This window comes from Mus caroli, chromosome 11, assembly GCF_900094665.2.
Source record: "Mus caroli chromosome 11, CAROLI_EIJ_v1.1, whole genome shotgun sequence".
In the NCBI taxonomy this organism is placed as follows: Eukaryota; Metazoa; Chordata; class Mammalia; order Rodentia; family Muridae; genus Mus; species Mus caroli.
In genome coordinates this window covers 8,554,040-8,560,771 of record NC_034580.1, presented here as the reverse complement: position 1 = coordinate 8,560,771, position 6,732 = coordinate 8,554,040, and the positions used below count along the sequence as shown (strand labels likewise).

Below are 6,732 nucleotides of genomic sequence, written 5' to 3'. Positions count from 1 at the left end.
TTTTTTTTTTTCTTTCTTCTTTTTTTCTTCTTTTTGGGTTTTTACCCACCCTTTTATTTTTCACTTGCCTGTAGAAGTTTATTTTTCTCCTCTTTTGGCTTTTTGATTTCAATGTTCCATCGAAGTCACAGACTTTACAGTGTTCAGAAACTGAACTTCGCTTCAGCAAAGATATCTATTGGGCCTTCAGTTTCATCCTAAAGCTGTAGGAATTTTTTTTATTTCTTAAGAATTTATTAGATAAAAATCTTAGAGCACAGATTTTTAAACCTCATTTTTTTTTTAATACAGGGATTTAAAGCTAGGTGTTTCCCTGTAAGCACTGTTTTGGCTGCATCCTACAAAGTCTGATACTGCAGTCATTAATTTCTTATTAAAAAGTTCAGAAATGTGGGAGACTATGGGGAAATTTTGAGGCAGTCAAATTACCTTGGAGAACTGGCAAATAGGTGCTTTGGGACTTGGGAATATATACTTCAGGGTTTGTGTGCTAATGAAATGGCAGATTGAAAGCTTGTTTATAAAAATGGAGTGAAAATGTCATGATTGTCCTTTGAGATATCAACCACAAACCATTTTCTAGAGTTATCAAAAAAAGCATCTGACAGAACAAGAGATGGGTGCCTCTGCTCTGGGGGTGGACAATAAAAGGTTTTCTTTATCCACCCCCCACCCCCCCACCCCCGTGCTAGAGTATTCTTTAATTGTAGCCATTTACTTCTCATTGGATTTTGGAAAGGTTTTTTTTTTTTTTTTCTTGATTGTTCAGCTCCTAAATTAGAGTTGCTTGTTACTTGATCTGACCCTGGCCAAGCAGGACTTCTTGTTGCTCACATCTACTGGGGCAATAGGAATGTACTTAGAGGAGTTGCCTTTCCCACCATGGCATTCCCTTTATGATTTGCTTGACCAGCAGTTCCTTTGTCTCTTGGTTCTACAAGTCACTACAGTTGAGTCTGAGCAAGTTAACTAGCCCCCTTTGTAGAATGGAAGTTTGTGGAATAGCATAAACTCACAAGATACAAGCTCAGATGGGCAGAAAGTTGGTATATATAAAGGGGTCTCTGGTTTGCAGGCATAAGAAGCCTTTAATATTTGTCCTCAGACTCTAAAGATTTGCATCTGGACTCCATAGAGTCTTTTATCCCAGCCGGGACTGAAATGCGCACGTACACTTATCCTGGACATGCTGACCACGTACCCCAGGGAGTGGCTGCAGCCCCATTCTACGGCTGTGCTGGTGGGCAGCCCCACCCCTCACTGACTTCCTTGCAGGGTTTAGAGCCAAGTAATTAGGCCTGAGTAACTGCCATTAACAGGGTGCTCCTAAAGCACATGGCAGAGAAAGAGCCCTGCTGGTCCTTATCACCCTGCCATCATTGTCACCACTGCTCATGCTCAGTTGGAGGTCTGGGATTCTCACTTGCGCCTCCAGAGCAGGTACAGCTACAGAGTGGAGTCTGGCTGGCTGATCCAGTGTGATCAAGCATGCTCTCTGGTGGCTCTGTGTAAGCTTCTGACAATAGGAAAACCATGCTGGATTGCCTGCAGGTCCTTCCTACCTTTCCTCGTGTCCTTTGGGAGCCAACAGCCATGACCTGGAAGATGGCTTTTAACCACAGACTGCCTTCACTTTTGATATTTGTTGAGACTTTGGCTTGCTTATTTTTTCTCTTTCTCTCAAAGTGCTGGGGATCAAACTCAGAACTTTGTACTCATTAAAAAGGTGTTCATTGTGGAGCTATAGCCCTAGATGTTAACCTTAATATTTTAAGGTATCGTCCCTGGGAGTTCACAGGTAAGTTTACAACTAAGATATGCTTCAGAATAAAAGCCTTTCTTTATGTGTAATACTGTTTGACCATCTATAATCTGAAAATCAGAAATCACAAATCTGAATGGTTTTGAATGGTAACTTAATACTGTAGTAAATGGACATTCATTCCTACCCTGTGAAAGTTATTACTAAGGCACAACATTACTAAAAGTGTTTTATAAAATTATCTTCAGACCATGTGTACATAGTATATAACAAACAGATGCATTTTATATATAGACTTGTGTCTCATTCCTAACATAGCTTACCGGTATAAGTAATCTAAAATCCAAAACCAAACAAATAAATAATCTCCTGCCTACCAAATTTAAAACTTTTAGCAATAGTTTTAGGAGACTCTGCTCCAGGAGACTCATAATAACCAAAAACTACTATGAGTAGAGCTACTTTTAAATTTAGATGTTTGCACAGTAGCCTCATGCCTGAGGACAATGCCCTGCACTGAATCTGGGGCCGGCTTAGGAGGACTGCTACCAAGAAGGTCTTTGTGTTGGGGTATTGGGTAGAGGCAGGGACAGATGAGTTGGGAGTCTCCTGGGTGTCTCTATAGGCTGGCTTCACCCAGAGCCTGGAGAGCCCTTCTTTCCACCTTGACTTCTACTGGGCCAGCACAGGCTGTGGTGTACTTTTCCCTGAGAGCCTACTGGTTGCCAGTTCTAGGGAGCTGCTTGCTCTCTTTCGATGAAAATTGTGTGGATCTTAGAGAAACCACTCCAGAATGTTCCTAGAGAGATGGGAACACTATGCGCTGTGCTGTGCACCTCCTCATTGTGGTGACTGAGCACAGGAGGAGGGAGAAAGTGATAAAAGGAGTGCCTCCCTTCCTTGTTGGATCATCCCTAGATATCAGGTTGTGCCTGGCCCTTCTCTCTTTAATTTGTAGCCTGCAGGGCTGCAAGTGCACACAGGCTGGGGCGCTGTCCCCTGGCTCTCTGGATGACTGTGTGAAGGGACACAGGCTCAGCTCCTCAGTTATCAGATCAGAGAAGGCCGGGGTTTCTTTGTTTGGTTTGGGGTTGTTGTTGGTTTTTTTTTTTTTTAAATCAGAATGGTAAATAAGCCATTAGTAGGGTCAACAAAGTTAGATTGTTTTTCAAAAAACTAGACTTAGCTGCAGTCCTCCCATTTGCCTTCATAAACTGAGGCTAAATAATACATAGAAATCACTTGTGATCTACCCCTGCCCCCAACTCCTATCTCCCCGCTGGAGCTGAGGTTTTTACAGTTTCTTTTACTGTAGAAGGTGAAGATTTTTGCCTTGTTGTTCTGACCTGAGTACTTTGTTTCTTTTGGCCAGATAAGGCCTGTGCAGAGTGGGGACAGCCCCATAAGTGCCACTCACATCTCTGGCAGTGTAGTTTATGGTGGATACTTTGACCTAAACTCACAGGATATTATACTTTTTGCTGTAAGGGTTTTGGAGGGGGGGTGATGGGAGGGCCTCTTTTTTATTTTTTTTGATGGGAGAGGTTCCCCCTCCCCTAGGTATTTTTATGTTGTTGTCTACTGCCCCCCAAAAGACACAGATCATACCTTTAGATACATTTGATAATCTCTCAGGTTTTTTGTTTTGTTTTTTATTTGTTTGTTTGTAAGCAATCTTTTAGGTACCGTTGGCCATGTCTACAGTCACTGGAGACTCCCTACACATTGTACATGGCCAATTCTGTGTCTTCCTTCTGCATCATCCTTAATATGGCCTTTGCTTTTCTCATGGGTCCCACAATTATTTTTTAATTTCTTGGTTTATCAAATCTGGTGAAGAGCAGTCTACATCAGCTTTTCTCAGAAGAGCTGCCTTGTATGTGTGAATATCCTCATTCTAGCCTCATTTGTTGAATCCCTTTCTAAATTTCAGTTAGTTTTCCCTCAAAGAGTTGAGCCCAGCTACTGATTTAGGAAAGCTAAGAATGAAGCTCATTTAATTTTTAATTTTTTTGAATGAAAGAATACCAAAGTGTTTGTTTTGGGGGGTTGTGGTGGTTTGGCTCTGTTCTTGTTGTATCTGGAAACTTTTAGGGATTCTCATTTTGTGTACTGAATTCTTTTGGAGCTGTGACCTAGTGGAATCAACAGGGTAAGTTGAGGACTCTTTCAAGCAAGAAGCAATTTTTTTTTCCAAGTCTTGGGCAATTGAATCAATTCTTTTAATTCCTTTATTTTCCAAGAGTGGTATTACTTATTTGGTTTTTTAGCCTTCTACACTTGATCTTTGGTGATTGAATCCAAGCCTTCGCTCCTGTGAGGTAAGTACTCTACCAAGTGAACTTACAGCCTTCGCTGGATCTCTTATTAAAAGTTTTGATTTGGGCTGGTGAGATGGCTCAGTGGGTAAGAGCACCCGACTGCTCTTCCAAAGGTCCAGAGTTCAAATCCCAGCAACCACATGGTGGCTCACAACCACCCGTAATGAGATCTTATGCCCTCTTCTGGTGTGTCTGAAGACAGCTACAGTGTACTTACGTATAATAATAGATAAATAAATCTTTAAAAAAAAAAAGTTTTGATTTACAATTCTATATGTGTCTATATGTGTCATTATGTTTTACATAATATCCTTAGTTTTATCTGTGACCTTGCTATTAACTTTTGTTTGTATTTTCATTTTTAACCTTAAAGGACTTCTTTGTTCTTTTATTTGTTGTACTGGAGGTTGAATTCAGGGCTTCATATATGCTGGACAATAGCTTCCCCACCCCTGCCCTCTTAGATTATGCAGTAGTGATTAGGACATGTTTTAGGTTCAGGATATATTTGAATTCAGTGGACACAGCTTTTCTACATGGCCCCTTTCGCCAGCATCTGCTACTGTGCCAAATCCTACAGCAGAGTGATAGATTTATTTTAGCTAGTTCACTTGTGTTGGCCCATTATTATACCCAGAGCAAGCATTCTTCTTGCACAGCATAACAGTCTAGGGTCACTGTGCAATATCTCATTATCTCATTTAGAAATAAGAATTTAAAGAACCTTTCCTGCATAGTATCTTCTCATTTACATATTTATTTTGTTTAGCTTCTTTGCATCCTACTTAATGGGAAGTGAAGTGAGCCTAGAGATGGGTAGGAAGTAGGGGGCCTAGTGAGCCACTGTGAAACTGAGTAGAGTTGAGGGCAGCAGCAGTGCAGCACTGACTTGGGCTGACTAGGAAACTGGGCAAGCTGGAGTCCAAGGTTGTCTCTCTAATTGGTACCTCTTGCTGTCAGCCGGCTAGTGCTCTATTGATGCCTATAGGGACTAAGTAGACAGGACAGTGGTTCTCATGTATACTGTAGGTCACGAGGGTATAGTTAAAGGAATTTTAGATCAGTGATGTGTAGACAAAATGGTGGACAGGTCCCATGGAGGCTGTTGCCCATAGATTACCTATGGAAAGCTAGAGTGGCTTCTGCCCCTGCTAGGGTCCCCTGTCTCATTTTAGAGGCTGTGTTTGGACCCCTGAGGCCCTTCCTGTTCTTCCACTTCAGAAGCATGTGCCTGAGTAGCCTGTGGAGCACACACAGTATGGTGGCATTAACTGATCCTCTGTCCCAGTATGTGAGGCACGCCTGATACCTGTATCTTCAGAGTTCTTCATAGCTCTGAAGGATAGGGGTTCTGGGAACTTTCACTAGATCCATTGTTTGTAGCCAGGAACCAATGGCTTGCCTTTTCCCCACTGCTTCTAGAGAAGTCTGTTGAGGGGGTGAGATCCCTAGGACTAACCTCCCCTTAAGACCTCCAGAGCTGCTGCTTGCTTTGGAGCTGCCTTTTTTGTGTTTACAGGTTTAATAGTGGTTCTCACTTCTGAGTTTGTTTGTTTTTTGTTGTTGTTGTTGTTGTTGTTGGCTTCCACTGAGTCTCAGATTTCATCCCTGATTTCCAGTTAGATTTCAACTCTTAAGCATTTGATGAGTCAGTTACGCCTTCTCCACTGGCTTTGATACTACAACTGAACTGGCCATGTGTGTAGAATGCTAGAAGGCACAGGCATGGCTTCTCTGGAGTCCCCCTCAGTAATCATTAGATTGTTCCCCTTTGCTCTTTTTTTTTTAATAGACAAGAGTGGGTGTTTGATGCTTTTGTCCTATATGACCTGCTCTTCCAGACCAGGAAACTGCAGGGCAGGTGTCCTGTCCAGGCAAAGGAGTTCCTCTATCCTACCTACCCCCAAAATTGAGCAGCCAAGCAGAGGGGCCCAGGGATACCTATATGAGTTGACTGTCCAAACCAAGCATACCTCTGGAACCCAGGTTTTCTCTCCTTGGACTGTACTTTAAGCATAGGCATGAGCTGAAGTGTGTTCCTTCCCTTTTGCAATTTAAAGTTGGCTTCTGTCTGTCATTTTGTCCCTGGTGATGTTTGCTTTGCTCAGAATCTCCACTAAAGAAGTACCTAGTCAAAGTTAAGTTTTCAGACCAGGGCTTGCTGTCTTTGATTTGGGCTTAGCACTGCTGGATGCCACACTCAGAACTGACTCAAACCTGCTTCTGTTGGATTGACTTTACAGTTAAAAGGATTCTATAGCATGAGCACCCTGAAGCCTCTGCTCCTCAGGGAGCATCCTCTCTGTCCCCTTTCTTCACCCCTCCCCCGTGGTACTTAGGGACCTGAGCTGACGTCCAGCCTACTTGCCTTGCTGCAACATCTCTGTTTGGCCTCAGAAGGTGCTAGATAGGGTTTTCAGAGCTCCCTCCTCCCTTTGCAGATGTGATTATTGCGTAGTCTACCTCCGCTTCAGAGTCTGAGGTCTACTGGTAGCTGCCACTGTTTTTATCGCCATCTACAGTTTCTGTCTGTTAGAGGAGAGTGTGAAATCTACTGCGTCCTAGCTCTGTACCTTGGTAAGAGTCAGAAATGATCTCTCCAAACCTTCTTTTTTACTTTCTTTATTGTAAACGTGTATGTGTGTGTGT

General features: G+C 42.6%; 1 protein-coding gene across 3 annotated transcripts in view; it reads left to right on the top strand.

Annotated features, from left to right (window-relative positions):
- Positions 1 to 6,732, top strand: part of Grb10 (growth factor receptor bound protein 10) — a 104,533-nt gene that overhangs the window by 3,134 nt on the left and 94,667 nt on the right. The window contains exon 1 of one of the 3 annotated variants that reach the window (XM_029483454.1): positions 6,592 to 6,660. The exons of 1 other annotated variant lie outside the window; for it this stretch is intronic. The gene's annotated coding sequence lies outside the window, so the exon portion shown is untranslated. Of the gene's footprint in view, positions 1 to 6,591; positions 6,661 to 6,732 lie in introns of those variants that run through there. One more of the 3 variants, XM_029483452.1, reaches the window with a different exon arrangement.